The sequence below is a fragment of the Jaculus jaculus genome, chromosome 4 (genome assembly GCF_020740685.1).
Source record: "Jaculus jaculus isolate mJacJac1 chromosome 4, mJacJac1.mat.Y.cur, whole genome shotgun sequence".
Taxonomy (NCBI): Eukaryota; Metazoa; Chordata; class Mammalia; order Rodentia; family Dipodidae; genus Jaculus; species Jaculus jaculus.
The window spans coordinates 129781688-129808177 of NC_059105.1; positions in this window are offsets into that span (position 1 = coordinate 129781688).

Here is a 26490-nt window from a genome sequence, read left to right on the forward strand (position 1 = left end):
TAATTTAACATACATTAAAGAAGAGACTAGTGGGCAGTGTCTTATATAATGGACAATACAGCATCAACTAACAGTTACTATGCACAGTACTCTGTTTGCAGTCCTTCCCAATGCCATCAGCTATGTTTCTTCCCCCAAATATTTTCCTTCCAGACTACATTAAGACATAAAAGTTCTTACATGTAAGTAGTCTCAAGTTTTTTTCTGATTTTGTGTGAGAGAGAAACTTTTCTGGGTTTATTTTCAGCTCATGACACCACTTTATTTCTTTTCATCAAGTTTTAATAAGCTTATTTTTAGAGAAGATTTAAGTTTGTGGCCAAATTAAGCAGAAAGTACAAAACAGTCCTTTGTACTAACCACACTGGCACATTTCTTACCATTGATGCACCCATAGCAATGCCTCACTTTCCCCCAAAGTTCATAGCCTACATCAGGGTTTACACAGGAACTGTGCACTATATGAGTCTGTTTGTGATTGTCTTGCATCTCATACAAAAGATGATGATCACTGCTCTAAAAGTCTTCTGTGTTCTACCTAGTTATCTCTCCCACTCACTTCACCAAATTTTCTGAATAAGTAAATCAATGTCAGCTTCTTTTGTAAGCTTTTGCTTCTTCATATAACACTCAGTCTTTGCTCTATGTATTTATTTTTATTGCCCTATTATTTCTAAAACTACCTTGGAAAAAGTCACTATTGACTATAATGCTATCATTTCATTGACTGTGCTCCTTTTCTGTGCTCTTCTCAACACACCCTCCTCCAATTCTCCAAGACCAGACAGTTCAGTTCCCTGCTTGACTCTTCTCCTCTCTTGTAACTTGTTAACTCCATCCTCAGGATTTCTGTGCAGAGATTTCTCCCAAGAAAAACTCAACTTCCCTACTTTCTCTTCAGCCTCCCTCCTGCCATGTCATCTCTGGGCTGTGATATCAAACTTATCATTATACCAGTTACTTTCTGCAGTGAGGTCATGGTACTTTTAATAGCACCTTTCTTTCCCTGGTACACCATGTGTGATATGCCTTAACAGTGACTCTTTCCTACAGAACACCATCTACATTTCTCAGCTGGTCTGTATCTTTGCAGTTCCAGAAAAGCACTGTTTTTCCAGTATGCACTTCTAGCCCTCTACCCATGTGCTTTCACAGCTCTGTGATTCTGCCATCTCTTTTTGTGTATAATACCTTGTTCCTCCCATCCAGGGGATGAAATTCTATTCTCTTATACACTGTAAAGGATTTCCAGTCTTTTCAAAACACTTTTTTTTTTTTAACATATCAGCTTCTTTAAAATGTGTTTCTTTGTAAGCTTTTAGGAACAAGGTTCGGTATGCATCTCACAGTCCCCTAAGAATCACTGGATGGTTCAGTCTCTAGAATTTCAGTATCTGTTGAGTGAAGTCTTTGGTGATATATGAACAAGGTGATGGGAACTCTGAGATGGAGCAGTTGACAGGAGAGTGTCATTCATTCACAAATTCATTCATTCAACAAATATTTACCATGAGTCAGGTTGACTTTCATGTAAGCATTAGAAATAAGGGAGAACAGACAGATAGTGTTTTATTCTTGGAGAACTTTATATTCAGTTTTAGAGGGAGAAGATATGTCCATTGAGTTTGGCAAAGAGCAAATATTACAGATGAGTAAAATTATTGGAATATAAAGCATGGGGACTGACAAAGGCCAGTGATAAACTAAATAAAGCATGACCCATCCAAAGACATTTACTTAAAACTATATTGTAAGAGCTTCTTGAGTAGCAGCTACACAGTACTGCCCAGTAAACATATTTGGAGGCTATATTTGACTAGTGGACACTTCTTTTATGGTATTGAAAAGAAAGTTTTAGGGCTAGGGAGAAGCTATGGTTAAAGGAGTTTGCTTGCAAAGCCTGCTAGCCCAGATTTGATTTCCTAATACCCATGTAAATCCCAATGTACAAAGTGACACATGCATATGGAACTTGAGGGCAGTGGCAAGAGGCCCTAGAGTGCCCATATTCTCTCTTTCTATATCTCTTTAAAAACATAATATTTTTATAAACTAGAAAGAAAATGCAGCTTTGCTTCATTTATTTGAGAATCAATAGAAACAATAGCTAATTGAATACTGACAGAATGTTTTTGGTGGTCTTACTTCATTCAGCCTGATGGAAAGGCCTTAGTGTGTCTTATCTTCATCCTATGCTTACAGCATTACAGTATTTTCTCAGCAGCCACAAGGTGTCCTGAGAAAATGGTGTATTTGTATTCTTTAGAAGGAATAGCTTGTGTGTAGGAGTCTAAGGCCAAGGAAAAAAAGAACTTAAAGGAGGAAGAAGCTTTGGTGTATTAAAAATAGTTTCCCTGGGCTAAGGAAATGGCTTAGTGGTTAAGGCATTTGCTTGGGAAGCCTAAGGACACCGGTTTGATTCCCCAGGATCCATGTTAGCCAGTTCACAAGGGGCACATGTGTCTGGAGTTCGTTTGCAGTAGCTACAGGCCCTGGCATGCCCATTCTCTCTTCCTTCCTATCTGCCTCTTTTTTCTCTCTCTCCCCCAAATGAATAAATAACTAAATAAAATATTTACAAAAACAGTTTTCCCAATGGGCCTTTTTAAGTAATAGGAGAATGGAGAAGTTGTCATTCACATGTGTAACTATGAAGAGATGACAGGAAAAAAGAAGCATATTTTAGCAAAGAAATGGTAATGAATTACCATCCTAGATTAAGCCCTTGCAAATAATCAAGGGAAAGGTCAGTTATTCAATGTTCAATACAGTTAGTAGCTGACTGCCTTCTCCTCCACGCTGTCAGCCAGGGCTGCCGTTCACTAGAAATGCATCAAGGACGCTGGCTGACCAGAAAATTGTGCTTTTCCAAATTTCTTTGACATAAACAACCAAGACTTTTGCAGGGCAGATGTGGTTGATGATGAATTTTGGTGGAAATGAAGATGTGAGGATGGTGCACATAATTGGTTGAACTACAGACTGAAAAGTAAAGCCAAAGGCCTGTAGAATGATTGTGTGTGTGTGTGTGTGTGTGTGTGTGTGTAGACATTACCTGAAAAATTCATGTTTTCAGTCATTCATTTTTTTTTTTGAAATGCTGAGTCCTTCTTGTCACTTATGCTCACCGAGGTGCTGTGGAGGATATGCAGGTGCAGGGCGCCTCTTGTCCATGGGGTGCTCAGCCAACCCCGTGCAGGAGCCAGGCGATCAGACAGCTCACCACTGTGCTCTGCGACATGCAGACGTTGATGCTGGTTCTCAGCAGAGGGAACGCCCTCTTGGACAAAGAAGGCAGTACACTCTAGATCACATAATGTATTAAAAGTACCTAAAGTAGGGCTGGAGTGATGTCTTAGCAGTTAAGGTGCTTTCCTGCAAAGTCTAAGGACTCCCCAGGGCCCCCATAAGCCAGGTATAAAAGGTGAGGCGATCACAAGGTAGTGCATGGACACAGGTGGAGCAGGTGACTGAAGTTCAATTGCAGTGACTGGAAGTCCTAGCACACCAATTCCCTCTCTCTCTCTCTCACACAAAAAACAAAATGAAAAATTCTTTACTGTACCTGAACAATGCACTAGTGACTCGCTGAAAAATTTTCTCCCATAAGCAAACATACCCTGCTTAGAAGATGTTGCTCTCTGCTTCTTTTGAGGCTATACACCCTCCAAGTGATGTACTCTGTGTCACACTGTTCCCATAGGTACCAAGGCTCTTGAGTCATAAGATGGCTATGGTTCTCAGCAATCACTGGCTCCCAAAGGCAAGCATTTTCGTTGTCGGCAAAAGGAAAAATTAGCGGCCTGCTTGCATCCACCGTATGTGTGTTGTTGGGAGTTGTGAGGAGATGTACCCCTGACAAGAGCCAAATTGCCCAGCCAGCCTCCCTTTATCTGGTGGGCCAGTGCCAATCATCATTGTTCTTGCAAGGTGTTAGCAGGAGTTGTTCCCCGTGAGAAGATGGTGGCATTCTGGCAGGGTCACTGTGGTGTTAAGATGCATAGCATTTGTCAGGTTTGCCTAGGACTTCTGGAGGTTTAGTTATGAAACTTGTTAATTGAGCTATAAATATAGCCACAGCCTTTGCCTTCCAGTGAGGCAGTGTGTTAATTTGGGCTTGGCAGGGGGATGGTGCAAGCTGCCAATGTTATGTTAGGATTAGTAACGTGCGGTACATTTTAACTCCATTTCCCCATGTGCCACACTTGCCTCCTCTGTTTGTTATCTTTGCAAGGGAAGAGAGCAGAAGAGAAAGCAGGCTCATCATCGTGGGCATCTTGCAATAAGGGTATTTATCTGAGAGTCAACTCCTCACCCAATAGGTCTCTGTGTGGGAGTGTTTGGAAGACAAATGAGGAAAACCATGTATGCCTCTCACTGGAGGGCTCAGCTCCAACCCTCTGCCCGATATGAGTGTAACCACAGTTAAGAACAGAGTTCTTCTTGCTCTTGCTCCCTCCAAAAAGCCCCTCCCTGTTCTCAGGATATCTTTTTATCTATTAAAGTAGAAGTGATAATGAATGTGTATTCTCCTTTTTACACGTTATTCACACACAGAGAATTACATGCAGGATAAAGTACATGTGTATACTTATTTGTTGTAGTTTCCTCAAGCCGTTATTAAAGGGTAAATGAGGCAGTTGCTCATCTTGCAAAACACACGGCCATTTTAAACTACACACAAGAGCAGTTTTGGCTGCGCACTTCGTGCTTATTAAAAAATGGAAAGGGCGATTGCCTAAGCAGTTACCACTATGCCCTTTGAGTTTTGCTTGATAATACAAAGCAAATAAATGAGTGAGTGATGAGTAGGTGGTCTTAAACTATTTTGAGAGAGTAGCCTCTGCAGGTTACCCAATCAGGCTTCCTCTTTTCTTCCCTAAAAGATCAGATACCTGGAAATAATTTGTCAAAAGTAGTGAATTCTATTTGTTGACAATGCAATGGGGTAAAGAGCTAAGTTTATATCACAGAACTTGTCATTTTTCTCCTAAAGCACATGGCTTACACAGGTGTGAAAGATATAGAAGGCCAATGCCCTCAGCTGTTCTCCAAGTCAGGGCAGACCACAGTTCCTGGTCACATTTTTTTACCTTTTCTTCTCCTTTACCTTCTTGGCCATACCTCTCACCTCTGATTAGTAGTACTTCCCACTCCTTTCTGTTTAGTTTTGTGTAGTTAGAGCCCTGTGTCTTTTGTGTTTCCTGAGTTCAACTCCAGACATGAAGATGCTATATCAGGGACACAGAAGTGTATACAATTCTAAAAGTTGTCGTTTGTGATGAAACTGGATCCTGCCTCAACTATACCAGTTGGTAACTGTACTTCCTTTTGTTCTTTGAATAGTCATTTGAAATGCACTTTATAACCTACACAGTAACCTTACTGCTAACCAACAATTACAGTCTGACATCTGAATAGAAAGAATGCGGGACAAACCACAGTTGTACGTGGAAACTTTTAAAACAATATTTCCCTTTCTATATTCTTTATTAAAAAACATAGTGAGGAAATGATTATAGCCTCACTAAATACTGACATGCTGGAAAAAATGCTGTGCATTCTTTGAAAATTTGTAGTAATGATTGTGAAACTGAGAACAATAATAACATAAAAGCAGCAGGCGAGCCAGGCAGTCAACCTTTCTTGCACTCCATCTCATTCACAGAATTGACACAGCCTGAACACCATTACTTCCAACAGCTTGAGGTGGACAATGAGTGGGTCTCCTCACAATGGGGTGACTTTGGAGACTGGAGAGTCTGGAATCAAATTGGTAGGATTATTAGCATCTGAAGCAGAGATGCTATGGGCAGTTGTGGGTTTTGTATTCAGGCACTCAGCCGAGTAGGCAAGTGTGGGCTGGAATCTAGCCCTAGTACTGCTTGCCAAGTTATGTGCCCCAGGCTGGGGCTGCATTGGCCAGAGGAAAGGGCCTTTCTGCTGTTCATCTGCCAGGGTGGAGTGCCTTTTTGTTACTCACACAAAGATGCTCTGTGTGCTGGAGGTGGCCATTACTGGAAATAACTATGCAGGGTGTCCTGTGTCCCTGATCGCTTCTGTATGTGGAATACCACTGTGCTCCACCAAACCATTATTTTACCCCAACTAGTGGGAACAGGAATGAATTTTCTCGTGGGGATATCTTGAATGAAAAACCAAATGTAGGTAGCTCTGCCCTTCTGCTGTTACTTATTTTTAAAATTTATTTTTTTATTTATGTAAGAGAGTGAGGGGGGACAGAGAGAATGGGCATACCAGGGCCTCCAGCTGCTGCAAACGAACTCCAGATGCATGTACCACCTTGTGCATCTGGCTTACATAGGTTCTGGGGAATCAAACCTGGATCCTTTGGCTTTCCAGGCAAGTGCCTTAACCTCCAGCCCATCCCTCCAGTCTCCTTCTCTTTCTTTAGAGAACCAGGGAACACAACTTCTTTGGGTAGATGTGAAAAGGTGGGTGAAGGACTTATGCAGGCTCATCATTTGGAAATGAGAGCTCAGTTGCCTGTCATCTTTCCTATCCTTGCTTTCTTTAGTCAGAAAGGTAGAATGTGCACCCCAGCCTCCACCTTTGTGCAACTCTCTCTTTCAAGTTGGTTCAGAATTCAGGAAAAGAGGTGCTGTTTATTGGGCTCCCAGTGGGATCTGAGAAACAGTATAAATCCCCATTTCCCCTCACATACACACCTATATTTATAACAGACTTATTCTTTCTAGCAGATTCCACAAGCTGTTAGGCCATTGGCCAGATCCAGCCTACATCATGGTGTGTTTTTTTTTGTTGTTATTTTGTTTTTATTTTTTGGCTTAAATACTGCCTTTTGAAAATAATTGCACCAACATTTAAAAATGAAAGGTTGAATGTACACACCAGGAATTCTGGTCTTAAAATACAAAGTTGGAAAATCTTAACACAGTGGCCCTGCCTATCTACATAGTGGCAGGTAATCAGCTGGGGCTGTGACCCTTTTACATGGTGAATTCACTCTCTAATTGCCCTGGGTCTTGTCCACTCTGTTGGCTCTTGGGCTATGGCTGGGTGTCAACCATCATTTATCATTCCTCTCACTCTTTTTGTTTGGAAGTAAATAAATGTCCCTTTATCTTAGACCCCCTTCAAGAGCTGACAGGGAAGGCACCATCTAGGAAGAAAGAAGGGGGAAAAATGTCTTTATAGAACCATAGATTCTTTCCATATGTTCAACACAGTTTTTGTTCATGGACTATTCACAAAGTGTGCCATCTTTTTGGATCTGTAGATATTTGGGATTTCTTTAGCATATCTTAGAAAAGGTCTTTTTTTTATGAGATGGGGTCTCGCTCTAGGCCAGGCTGACCTCTGTTGTCTCAGGATGACCTTGAACTCATGTCAATCTTCCTACTGCTGCCTCTCAAGTACTGGAATTAAAGGTGTCAGCCACCACACCTGGCTAGAAAAGGTCATTTTAATTCTCTTAAAGGCCAATTAACAAGAAGGAATTTGCTGCTTTCTTGGACAATCTATTGTGTTATGTGGGAAAACTTTCCTTTCTTAACTGGATTTCCTGCTAAAATTCACTTGTTCTCCATTATCCCAGCTCAGCTATCTGCAGCCAAATGAAGACCAATTCCCCTGACAGTTTTTACTATTTATTTACTAGTTCTTACAGTTGTTTACCAGTTCTTATAGTTGATTAGTAGTATTTCTTCTCCTGTGCCTGGTAGAATTTCTCTTCTCTCAAACCATTAACAATGGCAGAATGACTTGTAGTGTCCTAGAATGGGCAATCAGAAAAACAACAACCAAAAAAAAAAAAAAAAAAAAAAAAACTGTAAGAAGAATGTGTCAAATTATACAATTGACCTCCCTCCTTACCCACAAGCAGGGATTGCCAGATAATGGAGGCATATTAACTCTGTTTCCCCAACAGAGTTGAGCATACCTCCATAGGGATCAGAGATGGATATGTGGAGCTAGTAAAACAGAAAACCCCTAATTTTGTTGACATAAGTTCCCAAAAATTCAAGCTTGTTTTTTTTTTTTTTAATTTTTTTTTGTTCATTTTTTTATTTATTTATCTGAGAGTGACAGACACAGGGAGAAAGACAGATAGACGGAGAGAGAGAGGATGGGTGCGCCAGGGCTTCTAGCCTCTGCAAATGAACTCCAGACGCGTGTGCCCCCTTGTGCATCTGGCTAACGTGGGACCTGGGGAACTGAGCCTCGAACCGGGGTCCTTAGGCTTTACAGGCAAGTGCTTAACCGCTAAGCCATCTCTCCAGCCCTCAAGCTTGTTTTGAAAGTTGCGAACATAATGTATTAGTCGATTTTTTGTTTGTTTTGTGCGTTTTTGTTCTGTTTTGATTTGTTTTTGCTTGTTTCTTGTGTGAGTGTGTGTATGTTGTGGTTTGAATGGCAGATATCCTCCACACGTGCATGAGTTTGACAACTTAGTCTCCCAGTTGTGGTGGTGTTTAAGGAAGTGGTAAGCTTTCAGGAGTGGAGTCTTACTGGATGAAGTAGGTCACTGGGGACAGGCTCTGAGGATTTTAGCCTGGCCATACTTCCTGTTGTCTCTCTTTTCCTGACTATGAATACAATGTGACAAGGTGGCCTCCTGCTGCTGCTTCCATTTCCTTCCCTAATATGATGGGCTGTTAGCCAAAATAAACCTTTTCTTTTTTAAGGTGCTTCTTGTCAGATATTCAATCACAAGAACAAATGAAGGAACTAACGCAGGCTGTCGCAGTATAATTGAGAAAAGAAACTTGAAGGAGAATAGATGTGTAAGAGATGTGTATTGGCTCACAATTTCAAAGGTTTCAGTCCAGTTCATTGGTCTCACTACTTTGGGCCTGAAGTGAGGCCTAAGTCATGTCAGGGAGCATATAGTAACTCAAATTTGCTTTCCTTGTGGCAACTGGGAAACAGAAAAAGCAAAAGAAGGGCCAGGGACAAAGGATTGTCTTCAGGAACTCATTTCCTCTAACTAAGCACCTAGTTCCACAGTTCCATTAATAATGCCATCAGATTATTAATTGACTAATAGATTGATTCATTCATTGGTTAGGTATAAGCCTCATGATCCAATCACTTCACTAAAACCATACAACTGAGCACTGTACTGGAGAACAAGTATTCATAAGCATTTAGGAGGGAGACAATCCAGAACTAAACCATAATAGTCTTGTTTTTTGTTTTGTTTTGTTTCAAGTTGGAGTCTCACTCTAGCCCGGGGTTAAATTTCAGAGTGGCCTCGAACTCAGGGCAGTCCTCCTACCTCTGCCTCCTAAGTGCTGTGATTAAAGGCGTGCACCAATATGCTCAGCCATGATAGTCTATTTTGACCCATAAACCTCTGCTTCTAGCTGGTAATTTTGGCATTTGAATATCATGCTTTTTTTCTATGTGTTCGTCTGGAAAAAATTTTAAACATGTGGATTTTATGCTTCCTAAACATGTGGCAATGCACTATCCTACTCAATTGTTTTAAAAAAATTTCTCTGTAGAGATAGTTACATCTATAGCCAGCTTTGCCAACAGCAACAAAACACTTTAGAACAGGGAGTGAAATCTGCCTTTAGGCCAGAAAAGGAACATTGTGACTTACTCCTTATTTAAGAATATGTCACAGTGGGCCTTTGTAATTTTATCTAGCTTGAAATTGTCTTTCATGCAGACACCTTGAAACATGTCATGGAAACCACACTTTCTTTCTATCCATACCTGGGGAAAATTTGGAGTAGTTTCTTGTTTCTTTTTGTTTTTTCCTTCTGGCTTTATGTAGGTACAGGGGAATCAAACCCAGGCAGTCAGACTTTGCAATCAAGTGTCTTTAACCACTGAGCCATCCCATCCCTCCAGACCCTTTCTGCTTTTGTTTATTAGTTATGTACACAGTGTATACAGTCATGTTGGTACCACTGTTAGCCACCTTGCTGTCCTCACCCCTCCACAGTGACCCTCCTTATTAGGGAATATGGGTCATGTAATGTGGGGTTAGCTATCAATTATGAGTAAAAGGCAATGTCTCGGTGCATAATGTCCCAAAATGTGGCTCTAACATTCTTTCCATCCCCTCTTCCATAAATTTCCCTGAGCCGTGTTGGGTTCATTTTAGGTCTGCTTTGGTGACAAAGGTCTTTGGGAGCCTCTGTGTCTCTGGATCTCTGGTTTGGTATGAGTTGAATATTTTCTGTGTCTATTTCCTTCACCCTTGTGCTGGTACCAGGTTCACCAAGAAAGCAGCTCTCTTGCTCATTTCCCTACTCTTAGTTTCAGCTGGGGCCCTTTTGAGGTGTGATGGGCTGGTTCTCTCCTTAGAATCTGCATCTATCTGATAAAGAGAAGCAAATTCTCCAACAGACAATGAAGTTATCACCAGATAAATGGTATAACCTTTGTTTTTTAAAGAGAATTCAATAGGTGTAGGCCCCCTTGAAGCCCACGATTGGTGGGAACTTGATACTGGAGAGATGGCTCTGTTTTGGATGTGGTTCTAACTTGATTCCCAGGTCTAGCTATGGGTTTCACTCCACTGAGCAGATCAGTTATCCAAATCAAGAGCAGTTGGTTTCCCACCATGGCTGTGTACCACTATTGCACTTATATGAACATCACGTCAGGTTTGTTTGCTGCTGAGTGGCTTAGACCACTAGTTGCTTAGACAGATGTTGGTAAGTTTCCCCTAGTCATTCATGTAGCACCTTATGGCACTAGACAGCTAACTGGAGACTGACTCTTTTCCAGATTCCAGCCAGGTCACTCCATGTTATGTACCAACAACATATGGTGTCTTCAGCAGTAGGGTCATACCATTAACCTTTGGTGGGTCATCAAGTACTTTGACAGAAATCTGTCTTCTTTTGGGAAATCTTATAGGTCTCTCTGATCAACAGTTCATTGTGTATGTTAGCCACATGTTGGTATTAGGAGTTACAGGTCAGCACCCAAGAAGAGAAGGAAGAAAAAGATAAGTAATATAAAGGAGAGAGAGAGAGGATTTGGGGTATTTTTCAAACCTCAGTGCCTCACTGAGTTCCTATCATGCATAAATATGTCAAAAGTATCCATGAACTTGCTTGTGTGAATGACCTGCCTCTGCAAGTTCTAAATTGTTTGGTAGACTGAGATACACTGTTTACTGACTAGTATACAAACAGATAATTTAATAGTCCTGAACTATGTATCTTTGATTAAATATATTTGATTAAATAAACCTTCCTTGTCCTGCAAAGAAAAGCATTTCTTCTGTTGTGTGGGTATTTATAAAGATGAACACATTAATAATTTACCAGAACTGAAATACTACCCAATACACTATTTTTGTTAAATATTTCATTTATTCATTTATTTGAAAGATAGGAGCAGGGATACAGATGGAGAGAAAGAGAGAATGGACATGCCAGGATCTCGAGCCACCACAGATGAACTTTAGACACATGCACCACTTTGTGCATCTGGCTAATGTGGATATTGGGTAATCACACCTGGGTCCTGAAGCTTCCCAAGCAAGTGCCTTAATTGCTAAGCCATCACTCCAGCCCTTAACATACTATTTTTGAAATAGAGTTTCATCTATTGGTCCAATCTGCCTCTGCTAGCTTCACTTTTCCTATTTCTGTCAAAATATATGTTTGTATGATCTGAGGAGTAGCCAGGAGGTCCTAAAAGAAACCTGTAAAATCAAACAAAACTCTCATTGCTTCCCTCTCAGTTCCTCCCCTCTTAAGAAATGAAAATTGGATATTCTAAATGTCATCCCATGACCTGGGCCCATCACAGATCTTTCTTTCCAAACTGTGTTTATGTACCTGCTAACTATAACTTTAGAGAAGATAAAGTAGAAAGAACTTCTGTAATAAGAAGGTTCTAATTACAGCTGTGGAGATAGTTTGGTCATTTGGCTTAATGTAAAACTTTTATACCTTTGTAAGATTATTCGTCTACCAACCCCAATGTGGTAAGCTGAGAGCAAGTTCTATGTGGGAGTACTCCCTTGGTTGTATCACCTTGAATGTACTCAGTTTCTTTCATTTCTGCTCTTCCTGGCCACATGGCAAAGGAAGCATACAATGAAGAAGAGGTAATTTCTCCAAAACTGTCTTTAGGCCTATATGGTCTTCTGCTCCTGCTGTCTCTACTACTAAACTCTCACAAAGGCTACATCACAAGGAGTCATAGTGAGATTTATACCATATAATCTTTACCTATTTCTCTACTTCACACTGAAACTGGTATTTAAAAAAAAATAAATAAGTACTCCTCTGGCCTTCATATGCTATTTGCTGAGTTTGTGTAGAAAGTCCTAGAGATGGAAAATCTAATGTCAGAGAATGTTACCTATTAGTTGTCAAAAGATCTTTGTTTCTGCCTTGCTAGAATTCACGGGCAAGTGAGAAGAAACTCTTTCAATGATGGATATCTTGGGACCTTCTGTGTTTAAGATCTCAGGGCTGAACAGAAGGGCCCAGAAGTTCATGGCCACAGGCTTCAAGAGTTATGGACCTATTGTTCCAGATTTTAGAAGCCAGAAACTAAGGGCTGTGGGCATTTACATTGGAGGCTTGTTGCTCTGGGTTGTAACCACCAATGTGCCCAACACTTGCAGCCACACACATTCTCTGCTTGGGGCAGAAGTGAGCAGCAATAGCAGGAGCAGCAGGTGGCGCTCTCCAGTGTCACGGATCTACGGTGCTTGCACTCTCATCCCTTCGGTGGCATGGATCACTGGTCTTGGGCTGTGGGTAACAGGGGTTCTTGGTCCTTTGAAAGCTTCCTGGAAACTCCTCTAGCAACCAGGGCTGGCATTTTCTCATCTTCAGCTTGTCACAGTCCTCACAGCCTCCCTCACCTCTGCTCTCCTTTGTTTCTGCTGTGGACACTGACTGTGACCATCAGCCTTCTAGCTGCTACTGCCTCTGTCACTATCTCTGCCATGGTGGCCACCTTTGCTCTCCTCAGTTTATGTTACTATCTCATTCCACTCTAGTAATGACAAAGATCAACTCTAGACAAGAAAATACCACTCCAAAGCAGCCTTTTATTGGGCATAATATTGCAACAGCAGGGCAAATCACAGGAGGCCGTTTTCAGACTATATCTCAAAGTGAGTGGAGCAGCTAGCTCTTATAGTCAGAAAGGAGGTTTGGCCAGTGTTTGCACCAGTTACAGAAATTCATGCAAATGGATAACTGTATTTACACCAATCACCAGTCTTTTGCTGGACCACCAGAAGAAGAACCCCTCTGGGTGAAAATGTCTGCAGGGCCATCTACAGTTCATTGATATTTGAGATTACAAAATTCTGACATAAGATTTTTAAACTCTTGTGGTTGGGTCTGCATTCAGGAGCTGTGGTTTTCTTTCAGCAGCAGTCAGCTGTAGTTACAGTGTAGCTTCCTGTGGGTTCTGTGGAGAGTCCAAAAGATCCAGTGCTAATATAAGAGAAGTACTTCTGAATATTTGGTTGATAGTCCTTTACTCAAGGCAGAGAAGCATCTAACCCCAGTCAGTTAGGGAATCTAATCACCCAACCCACAACATCTTGGCTTATTTAAAAGATAACAATTAAAAGCAATGTTTATAATAAAGATGTATCATTAACAGCAATAGTGACTCAGTAGTGCTCAGCAGTGCTCCCACACTCCAACAGTGCCAATGGGAGAGATCAGTACCTCTTCTGTGTATGAAGGACAAAGCTCAGTTGCTCTGGCTTCACTCAGAGATTGCATTTTCTGTTATAGGGCACTGAGGCAATAAATGGGTTACCTAAAGCCTACTATGGGGAAAGAAGGCTCCTCAGAGCAACCAGCAGTCTTTAAGTCTTTAACAGACTCTTCTCTTTTTCCTATGCAGTGTGAGGGGTCTCTGGGTGCGCCTCCCTCTTCTCCCTTGAGGTGGATTGAATATAAAATAACCCCCATAGCCTCATGTGTTTATGATTAAACCTCATAGTTAATCTCCGACTGGTGGAGACTTTGGGAGGTGGAGCCTTGCTGGAGAAGGTGTGAGACTAGGGGTGGGCCTTGAGATTTTATGTTAATTACCCACTTACCAGTGCCAGGAAGCTCAAGTTCTGTATTTCCTCCTTGCTGCCATGGAGACGTAACAGGCACCTAGCTCTCTGCTCTTGCCCTGTTTCTTCACCATGATGCAATTTCCCCTCTAAACTATAAGCCAGAAATAGACCCTTTCCTTCCATAAGCTACTTCTATTCAGGTGTTTGAACACAACACTGAGAAGTTAACTGATACACCTTCTTAGGGAAAAGTGTGTTTTTGTTTGCTGGTTGGTTGGTTTACATTTGTAATATAGACAAGCACAATTTAAAGCCTCTAAGTGCAGTCTTCATAACAGGGCATTTGAATAGTAGTATTTTCTTTGGATAAGGACTAGCCATTTTCCAGTGTTCTTTCTAAATACTCAAAAGTTTTTAGCACATTGCTGTGTGGGCCATAGAGAAATCTCTTTTGCCAAGTTTTAGTTCATCAGCTGTGAATTCCTTTGACCACTGCTGCCATCTTATATTTTACTGTTTTTCAATGGTCACATTTAGAAGCCAAACCAACTGTGTTGTGGACAAATTGGACAGAACTGAAGGGAAAACAAAGAATATTCCAAGTGATTTAGTGAATTGCCTGCTAAAAAAAGAATATTATAGGTGAGAACAGGACGAAATGAATCAACTACTATAACTTTTTTATATGTCCTTGCCATAAACTGTCTCAGTATAATACAAATCTATAATCTGAAGAGTTAGACTTTGTTACGTATGCTTCATACTGGTTTGCATACCTCAGTGTCCCTGCTTCATGAATCTTTACCTGTTCTTTACCAGCCTTCATACTTGAAAAGTAAGTAAATTGAGTTCTTCTTGGCATTTTCTTAATTCTCCAACAAAGTTTGAGGTGTCCCCAGATGTTGAAAACCCCTGTGACATTGTTCAAAGAACAAGACTGTTTTTTTCCTGCTGTTTTTTTATAAGCGCTCTCTTCTTGTACAAGTGGAGTCCAAGAACAACGCAGCTGCACACATGTCTTCTGCCTGGCTTCCACCACCATATTTTAAAGATGGTGACGCTCCTGGCCTCTGTTTGTATATAGTGCTGTCTGAAATGCATTCGGGATCTCTTGAGGTGAAAAGAGTTATATAAACAGAGAATGTTATTATGGATTCTTACTACAGATGGAAATGACTGGGTATTCTCAAAATAAATAACATTTCACATTTTTATAGATATGTAACATAATATGCATGTGTGTGTATTTATATTCTTTCCATCTTGAATACACAGCCTCTCCTTCCCCAGCACTTGGATAAGCCATTCATTTTGCCTCCTGCCTTTCTGATTCTCTTCTTAAGAATTCATTTAATTGTTGCCAGCATTTGGAGAGTTATGGGCTTCCTGCTAGCTCCCGCCAGATAAGCAGCTAAAGCAGTTAGGAGAGCTGAACAGTGAAAACACTTAAGTTCTGTTTTTTCTACTTCTCTCGAAAGAGAGTTCAGTCAGCTTGTAGCTCAGTGTAATTACAAATGGAAACATCCTGGACGAGGTGCCCGGATTTCGAGTATTAGTGTAAGGCACCTAGATCCAGAAGTTGCTTGTTTAGCATCCTGGGTGCCTATATCCTCCTTTATTGAATCCGTTTATTTTCTCTGAATTTTGGAGGGCTAAACATGTTGTGTTGCATTTGCACTGATCTAGTTTAAACAAGTAGATGTCGGTAAATGGATGATAGGATTAGAATTTTCATAATGTGCCTTTCCCACAAGGAAAGTCTCAAGTGTAGGACCCCCTGCCTGGGTTTGATGAAAAGAGCAAGATTCCAAAGACTTATGCTGAAGATTGGCATCCAAAGACCAGGCAACACAAGGTGGACAACAGCTGGCTTTGCCAGCTCCACCTGGCTCTAATAAAAGACTGGCTAGGATCCTTGGCAGTATGTAGTGGGAGAGAAAGACAGAAGCCAACTGCCCCAAGACCAGCCAGTTCTTGTGGAATAAAGAGAGGTAACTGGGTGAGAAGGCCCTAAGCCCTCAGTATGGCACTTAGAAAATGACTGACTTGGGGCAATTCTTGCCAATTAGAGTGATCCTTTTATACTTAGACATCTGGAGAAGACTATAAGGGGACTGAGCCATAATTGAGAAGCAAACCTAAGTGACCACTTCCAAAGTTTCAGAGAACTTGAAAACATTTTAAGCTAAGACTTACTCAATGCCTAGTACATAAACAGACACTTTACTAGGTGCCGAGGTCAGTAGCAATGAACATAATATTGGGAACAACAGGAAATGATAGTGATGGATAATCTTGAATGTACCCTTACTAGGTGCCAAGTTCTGTTACATGTATCAGCCCACTTAATTCTCACAATTTTCTCTAAAGTAGCCATTATTATCATCGTTATTTGGAAATTAAGTTGTAAGAATTTTAAATAACATGTCCAAGTTCACAGAATTAGATGGCATAGTTAAAATTTGAACCCAAGCAGGTCAACCCTTAGTTTCAATTCTAGATGAAGCTGAAAAGTAGATCATTTTGTATTTAAGGAAGCAGTACTCTAATAGATTGGACAGATATAAAGAAATTACATGAAGATTATGAGTTAGTAGCAATAATAATCTGATATATTAGAACTCCACTCTAATACATTTTGCAACAAAGCAAATTCAGATATAACATGATTAAATGTTTGATTTAATTCCTGGCTTCAGACTCAATTATATTCAAAATGAATTGTACAAATTACTTATAGTTTAAGGATTTTAGATTTTTAAAAAAATATTTTTATTTATTTATTTAACAGAGTAAGAGGGAGAGAGAGAGAATGGGCATGCCAGGGCCTCCAACCACTGCAAATGAACTCCAGATGTGTGTGCCCCCTTGTGCATCTGGCTAACATAGGTCCTAGGGAACCTGGGTCCTTTGGTTTGCAGGCAAGTGCCTGAATCTCTAAGCCATCTCTCCAGCCCAAGAATTTTAGATTTTTGAATCCCATTCATATAGACATGGAGGAATAACATTGTGTAGCAATTGCATAGTGATAGTGGATGGTGTGCATAGCATATTGGGACAGCTAATTTTTATTGAACTTATACCATAGAAGCCCAAATCATAGTTCTTAAAACTATCCAATAAAGTCAAAGCCTATTCCTGATGAACAGATAAGGGCCAAGGAGGTTAGTGACATGATCTGCTCAAATGTCAGAGTTACTAGAAGAGCTGGGATTGCCCATAGATGGAATGACTTTAACCCAGTGCTTCCTTCAGGGTATCATCTATGATACTGCTCTCCTATGAAATGGACTATGTAAAATTACTGCACACGACAGTTATACAAAGAAGGAACTATGTGCAAGGGGAATTCATCAGAAAGAGAGATGTGATTAATTTTTTCTGTGCTTACTGTGTATCAGTATTGTACTCAGTACTTAATTCATTTCATCCTTATAAAAATCAAACTAAGCTTTTGCATGAATAGAAATCACCCCAAGACACCAAGAAGAGAGTAAGCCAATCTATGAAGAGGGTATAGAAAGGATATAGGCATAGAGACATGAAATCTTAGGCATAGTTTATAGGACCTGTAATCCTTGTACGGTTATATATGTATAAAAAAGTGCAGAAAAAGAACTACTTGGTTGAGTAGGGCTGATGTAGTGTACTGGTGAGTAGAAATGAGGTGTGTTTATAGAATTTCAATGACATCTGGGAGTGTCTTGGGTCAAAGAACATTATTCCTGTTCTATAGACATCGTTTGGGTAGAAAAGTGAAGAGGAAAACATGTCCATGTAGAAATTTAACTTTCTCAATACATGTTGAAAAGGATATTTATTATTCCATTTTATTTAAACTAATAATGAAATTGATGTTGAAGTAGAAAGATGTAGGAAGGTTGAATGCATTTCGGTATATATAGAGCCATAGATTTGACCCATCAGTATTGGGAAACATACACACACACACACAGACACACACACACACACACGCATAGAATTTAGGTAAATTGACACAGTATGGAAATGGCAGAACTGGGGTTTGGACCTCTTACAAACAAAAACCTGTTCATTTTTTTTTTTTTTCTGTTTGTATACAAATTCCAAGATGTACTGCTGAAAATAGCTCAGTTCTAGAGATTAAAGAGGCAATGAGTAGAAAGTGCTCATCAGCCTCAGACTCTCATCCAAAATTGTCTTATTGGCAAAATAAATTAATTTCTTCTTATAGGCTTTCATTAAAATTGCCAATAATACTGTGAAATAGCCACTGTGAATTTTTGTTTGTTTGTTTCTTGTTGTTGTTGTTTTGAGGTAGGGTATCTTTCTAGCCCAGGCTGACTTGGATTTCACTATGTAGTCTCAGGGAGGCCTCAAACTCATAGCCATCCTTCTACCTCAGCCTCCAGAATGAGGGATTAAAGGTGTGCACCATCATGCCCGGCTACTGTGAAAATTTTAAACTGTCAATGAAGAAAGAACTTGCTGTATGAAGGAGTAACACAAGAGCATGACAAAGTCATTAGTTCTATGGCAGCCTAGTCATCCTTCTGCTGGGAGGACAGTGTCTGCTAAGCACTTTATCACAGCTCTTTCCCACATGTATTAGGACTAAACAAATGTGAAAACAAATTACATAAGGATAATTTGTGTGTCAGCCAAGAATTTCAAATGCATGGGAAGGTTAATGATGTCGTTGTTGAAAGTATCATTGATTTAAAGTTAAATGTTATCACTGCAGGAATGATATACAAAATGGTACAGTAGAATGCCTTAATGTTCAATGGAGTATCTGGGTCAAACTTCCATTGGAAATTCAAAATTTATTGGTGCTTCTTTCTTGAGGACAGCTTTGCTAATCCATATGATGCCTTTGTATGGCCTAGAAAAAACTCCCAGTGGGATAACTCAGTGCTGGGACTAGATGAGAAGACTTGAGGGAAGAATGTCACCCCACTGCTGTCATTGTGCAGTCGTGGCAGGGAGCCTAGTGGAGGAGGTTAGACCAGCTCTGTCTTTGTAGAAGACAATCCAAAGCAAGTGACACATTTCCTCTGGGATAGGAAGCCTGACAGTCGCTTTCTCATGTTTCAGAGAATGAAAAGAATTTAAAAATATGTCTTCCATCTATGATTTTCTTCCCCTTGTACTGTGATTAGAGACTTCTAATATTATAATATCAGTCTGAGGTATTGCCTAATAGATACTAATTAAAGACTTAACACTTGATTCAAATAATGCAATGATACAACTCTGAAAAGAAGAAATTAAAATACATTTCTTTCAAATCTTCCATACGTAAATACTTGTTTGTAAATCATCACCTTGTGTGTATGTTCCTTTTAATTTAATGTGTGTTCCTTTAATGTGTGCTTTCTTTTAAGCTAATGGTTCTTATGAGTAAGTTTTAATTTCATTATCTATGAAATCTATCATCATAGAAATAGTGATGAGAATTTTGTGATCAATTAGCTAAGGCAGGATAAAATAACAAAGATGAATTTTTTTTTACTCTTTTTCTTCAAAGTGAAACAGTAGAAACAAATAATTGGAATATGTTTGTGTTAAAGAGAAATTTAACTAGACTGCATATAGATGTCTGCAGGATGAAAGGGAGGAGAGGTAAGATCCTTCCAGGGAAATATAAAATGGTATATAATTCATGATCATGGACCCACAATCATTAACTCACAAATATGAGTAGAGACAATCCATTTTATTTGTTGACTGCTTGTTCTTATATCTTATCCTGGTATTTTATTTTGATTAATTAGGGATGATTTTTTTTCTGTCTCTCTCCTTAACAAACACTTTTGCCTTCTTCCAGTGTTTAGAGGAGGTGGGATGGGAAGAGGCATAACAACAGTAAGAAAAAAATGAGAAAGGACTAGGCAATCTTTGTGTGCAAGTGATACCAAGTGTTTATTATTCTTAAGGGGTTAAGATAGAGCAACTGTAGCACCTAGGAGAAGGGCTGCTTCTGTGTGTGTAAGGAGCATTTCAAGCCAAGCACAGCATGCTTCCGAGAGGGCTACCCTAAACAGATACAAGCTGAGTTGGGCTTAGAAGCAGTGCATATTATTGTATAAAATTTACTGCAAACGGGAGTGATGTGAATAGAGAATGTATACAGTAGCTTGCTGTGTGCTAGCAGGTCTTTTCTGGGCTCCTAAATGTTAACTGGATAGTAATGTAAGTTATTACACTCATTAAATTAGGCCACAAACAAGTCAACAGTGATTCAGCAAAATGGCTTTGTTTGTATAGTGCAAGGAAGTCTGATAGATATCCAGTCACACATTTATGGCTAAATGGATGAAGATTTTAACATTACAGCCTAATAAAAACCCCATACTGTGTGATTAAATAAGAGGGAAAGCAGTAAAAAAGAGAACGCGTAATGACGGTAACATGTAGGTCAGTTACAATTTAATTGTCATTGCACTTCATTGCTAACATATCAATTCTCTGCTGCTTAGCTGAGCAGAAAACAACAACTTAACATGTACACTGGGCCCACTGACGAGTCGTCAAACCCCCACTTCCATCACCTGCTTTTGACTACTTCCTTAACAACCACATGAAGTCTTCCTGCTTTAATAGGATAATCTCGCTGAAAGCTCCTGCTGATTGTTTCTTCCTATGCACACTGCATCAGTGATCAGTAAATTTACTTCACACTCTACATAGATGCTAAAATTAGATTGTTTGCATTACAACTTTCAATACTTCTGCAACGAGAAACACCTGCCTTCAGATTTATATTGTTTTGTTTAATGGTTTAAAATAAAGATAGCCTCACAGTGGCGATACCTTGATGTACTATATGGGAGGCACACAATGGCTGATCATTTTTCTTACTTATCCAGTTTGTACTGTATTTCTTGCCATATAAGGTATGTCTTCATTATCATTAATTGCAGCTTTAGAAAAACAAAGGAAGTATTTATTCTTGCCAACTTTGCTGCAATTTTACTTATTCAGTGCAACTAAGGAAAGGAGGAAGTAAAAAAGCACTGTATATTTAACTTTTTCCCCTGAATCCGGATAATTCACACAGATCTCAAAGGGGCTCGGGCACCTTTTTTAAATGTTAGCTCTTAAGAATTGTCTGTCTAGCACACTTAGGTTGATCTATAGTAAAGACTTAACCGAGTACATAACTGAACTATTAATTCAGGTGCCTAAGGTGACATTTTTTATCCAGCTTAGTGTAGTCTATTCCATATAGAATAGACCGCAGCTTCTGGTATAAAAATGATTGAGCAGAAGCTAGATAACTTTTTACAATGATTAGAAAAAACAATTTTTTTTTATTCAAAATTGCACTTTAATTTCAGTTTCTGGGAATCAGACCCATTGATTCCCAATGTGTTCTCATGTTTTATGAATTGATTTTCTTCCCTTTGTACTTTGCTGTACCTACTCAGCTAGAACCATATGTCACATAGGGGTCAGATATAGGCTTGGAGTTTACAGTCAGCGGCAACTGAAGTAAAAGCCCCAGAAATAGTTTCCAGCCTAGATTGATAGCACAGAACAGTGTCTAAGAAAGGGGAGTATGGGGCTGTGCCATGGAGATTTGGGAAAGGCTTCATGGTTATTGCCAAGACTGGCAGCTTATGACACTCCAATGCTGATTTAATGCTCAAAAGTGAATAGACATAAATCTAGAATTGTAATCATTAAGAAATCACTTACAGGTACCACCTTCCTTGTTTTCATTCCTTTTTGTAATTCAATGTGGAGCCGAAATTGTTTCTTTGAGTTCAACTAGGGAGAAGACCAAAGTAGTGTAGTACTTTTGGTTTCCATGGTGCTACTTATAAAGATTATGCAAAGGGCTTAATGAATTAGTAACTCCTCAGCACTTTGCAACTCAGACACTTAAGAGATTTGGACAAAAATAACAATATGAGTAAAAAATTAACTGTGGTGCTCCAAATGCCTTATTTACTGTACGTACTTTGTCTACTCAGTTCAGGAAAGTGTCTATCATCTATTGATGCTATGATTAAAATCCTTTCTAATACCCAGTAGAGACAAAATCTGCCCCTCTACCATGGGCAGCTCCCTTATTATCATCTTTGATCATTATGTCCACTGGGATTATTGCTGTTTATATTCAGTAGGAAATGAATGCTGATGATATTTTGAAGTTGGTTGTTTAGACTGAACACACTATAGACATGTGAACCAAAAGAATGTTTGAGGAAAACCTGTCATCTCAGAATTATCCCAATTAGATTTTTCAATTCTTGCAAGTTCTTTTCATCCTTTTATTTTAATTCTTTTGTTGAATGATCATTTACATTTTTCTCTTAACCTGTTAGAAATAAATCATAAGTAAAAGATTCATTTTCACAAGAAGCATATATTATCTATGGGTAGAAATGCATTGATTTTTCCATAAAAATGAGCATTGTAGATTTACAAGTGCCTGGCCAGCTAAATATAGAAATGTGATAAATTCAAACTCACAACAATTAATTTAACCATATTATTGTCCAAGGGATCCTTTTAACCATATGCTGTCTGAGAATAGCACAAAGAAACATATTTCAAGTGCTTATGATAGTTTTTAATCATATTTACCACTTGACTGATACTTATGTAAACTTTGACCAGTTGATGCCATCTCTATTTTATCTTCAAATTGAAGAGAACTTGGGAAATGTCCTAGTGGCAAACCCTGTTCAGAGACTTTGGTGAACAGGTTCACCCCCTGAATGTTTATCATCTTCCTGCTTGCTTTGCCACTTCAATGATAGGCCAATCAATGTCCTCTGAAGCTATTATTTTAGATCTTTCTCAGTCAAAGCAATAGATGAGTGTCTAGGTATGGACTAAGAGAAGTATCCTGCTATACTCACGCATGTGTGTATGTGTGTATGACTGTGTGTGCATGCTTCATTTAGAAGGATGAACTTCTACCTTCTCTAACTGCTGACTTTCATAAACTCATCTGAAACCTTAACACATTTTCAGAAGCTCATTAGACCTAAGAGTGATTGTAAATAAAAGAATACTGCACAGGTACTTGCTGACATTCATGCCTGCTTTTGAAACCTCATGCTGCATTGTTACAGATCTTGATTTTACACCCAGATTCTTAATCCCATGTCAATATGTGTTGTTGCAGTCAGGTTCCCATTGTTGGCAGAAATCATTGACCATGAGCAGCTTGTGAAGAAAAAAAGGGTTCATTTTGGCTTACAGACTTGAGGGAAAGCCCCATGATGGCAGGGAAAATGACGACATGAGCAGAGGGTGGACATCACCCTCACCAACATCAGGTAGATAACAGCAACAGGAGAGTGTGCCAAACACTGGCAAGAGGAAGCTGGCTGTAACACCTATAAGCCTGCCCCTAACAATACACTGCCTCCAGGAGGTGATAATTCCAAATCTTCAATTAGCTGGGAACCTAGCATTCAGAACACCTGAGTTTATGGGGGACACCTGAATCAAACCACCACATGTGTCTTCCTCATCAAGAGGAAAAGAGTTGCCTTCTCTGCCTGGCATTATCATTCCCAACCAAAAAAATCAATTGTAATAAATTTTGGAGAGAAAAAAAGACAACAAAGACATCTTAAAACTTTACCTGTGTTTTTTTTTTTTTTTTTTATTTTTCCACCTAATCTTTAGTGCCTACTAGGACCAGCCTGATACCCGGCACCATGCATATTATTCTGGGAAGTTAGTTTCTCAAATAAAACTGGCAGGTATTTTCATTTTCCTAGGGTCATGCCAGACATCTATTTCTTTTTATCTTTCCTTATTAAATTATGTTTACCTGAATACATCAGGTTCATTTCACCTAGGCAGGATGTCCCATTAAGCATGACAAGTAGAAGGTTGCAAGATTAATGCCCTTCTTGAGCTTGAATTAGTGTGTCAGCATCTTTTCAGACCCTGGACCAGAGTACATAGGAAGTATTCCATAATGGATTTTAGCCTCTAACTGAGCTGCTTTAATATTATTCCTATAACAAGACTACTTTTAAAGAGCCTCGTTATTGGCTTCATTAGATATGTTATTTGCATCAGTGACTGTACTTCCATGTATAATATAGGAGAGGTTAACATGGCATATTTTTTATGTGTTATATGGCATTAAGCTGGAAGTAGCCAAAAGGTTTATGGCAATGTAATTGGTAGTTAGTGTGAAATTTGTAAGACAAATAGACAATACCTATGGTAACCCCTCCTATCCTTTTCCTTCAGTTTTATACAGCCACCAACGGGCCTCATTAAAACAGCAGTCAGCACCTTAGTGAAAGATACAATGCTTAGAGTGCCCAAATGTGACAGAAAATCTGCATTTTGTAAATCTGACACCTTTGATAGATTATACAGTGTGAAACCATTTCTTCTAAGCATTATGATAGCACTTAAGGTTCTCTTCTGAATCCAACTTTGCTATATTCACTAGCTATAACAATGTGAAAAAAAGCCAATTGAATAAAATGAAGCTTAGAAGGTGGAGAGGAACCTTTTTCTGTGGCACAAAGCTCTTTGCATGCAATGGGGCTGGAACACAGCTGTTGGCAATTCCAAGGACCTCTTAATCTTGAGTCTAACATTGCTTTAAATATGATGGTGCTGCTTATGAACACACAGTATTTGTGTGCAACAATTATGGGCTTCCAGGATGAAGAAATAATAATTTTATATTCTACATAGGAAAGATTACTGGCTTTTCATATTTTAAAGAAAAACAGACTAGTGTTTTACAAGTGTGGCCGGGCTAAGGGAATTAATGAAAACCTTGCTCTTCATTTCACAAAAAAAGGCCTGTGAAATCTGAGACTTCAAGATGAGGTGGCTCAATGCAAATGAAGCAAAAATAGCCAAATATTCTAGTTTAGTTCTAGATGGTGGCCATGACAGAGCAGGACATAATTATATGACACCATGAGCTGTAGCAGCATTGTTGCAATTACTGCTCACTATGTTTTCTCTCTAGCCAGAAAAGGTGTTTAGCCTGTCCCTTTTCTGAGTGTAGACCTCAGTGTTCCATTCTGGAAGGTTTATGTGGACAATGAACAGACAACAAAGATAGAAGCTAAAATTGAAGAAATGGGGAGAAAATAGTCTGTTAAAATTCTATTGCATGCAAACTTATATTTTTACTTACTTTTCTTCACTCTGAAACAAGATTTCAAATGCTTACTAATTATGATTAGATCAGAGTTGAGAAAATAGCTCAGTTGATAAGAACACTTGCAATACAAGCATGAGGACATACACTAGATTACTGGAACCCATGTAAAAAGTCAGGCATGGCCATGCATGCTTATCACCAAGTACTGAGGGAGGTAGGAACAGGAGAATTGCTGAGGCTCCTTGGTCAGCCTGTCTAACTGACAAACAGGGAACTCTGGGTCCAATAAGGGAATCTGTCTTGGGGAAAGAAGGAGGAAGAATGAGAGAAAAGGACCCTTGATACCCTCCTCTGGCCTTCTGCATGTGTGCACATATGCCCACATATATACATACACCCCACACATCTCATACACACAGCATGCACAACACACACACACACACACCAAAACTTTAGCATAGATCAGAATGGGAAGATGATCTCTCTTGTGCCCTTGCCATCTTTCTATGTCTAAGAATTGCATTTGTGCAATTGTACCCAGCAGTTATAATAAAGGTAGGAAAGTTCATGTCCACTCTCCCATGCCTTCATTTTTCTTTCTCTGGTATTATATATTATATTATTATATATATATATTATATATGTTAATATATATTATATAATATATATTTATATATTTTATATACATTATATATATTATATACAATCATCTGATATTGAAATGAACTTTCTCTGTTTATTAAAGTATTTAAATAGATATATATAGATTATTTTGACCTGTACACTTTATTAATTTTATGATACTAAAGTACATACACTATGTATAGCAGTAATGTATCTTTATTAAACATTGAAAAGTAGGAAAGATAATTGAAAAGCTTGTTGCGTTAGTTGTTTTGTGTCATTTTATGACCATAGAATGATATGTGTAAGCAAAACTGCAATTCACATGAAGAAGACTCATCTGGCTATTGTTTATATTTAGTATCGAAAGTCTTATATGAAGATTGATAATCATATTTAGATATGCCAAAGTAATCATTTGTTTTTCTTGTTAAATATATAAAACCAGTTGTTTCTGCTGATTTTTTTTTTCAGGAATTTATATATTCCCACTTTGGATCTATTTGCTAAATGGGTTGGGTTTCCCTCAGTGTAATAAAAGGAATTGGTTCCTATTTAAATGATACAATTTAGGTATTTGCAATTATTAATACATTTCACAAAAGAAATCATTTCAGACAGGAAACTTGAAAGGAATCCTTGAGAATTAGGAACCATCATAGTTTTCTGTAACAATAATCTGGAGTCAGTCTCTACTTTTGTTGAATCCAGAGACTTTTTTTTTTTTTTTTTGAGGGTCACAGTAATCAAATTTAGTCATTGCTAGAGGGAG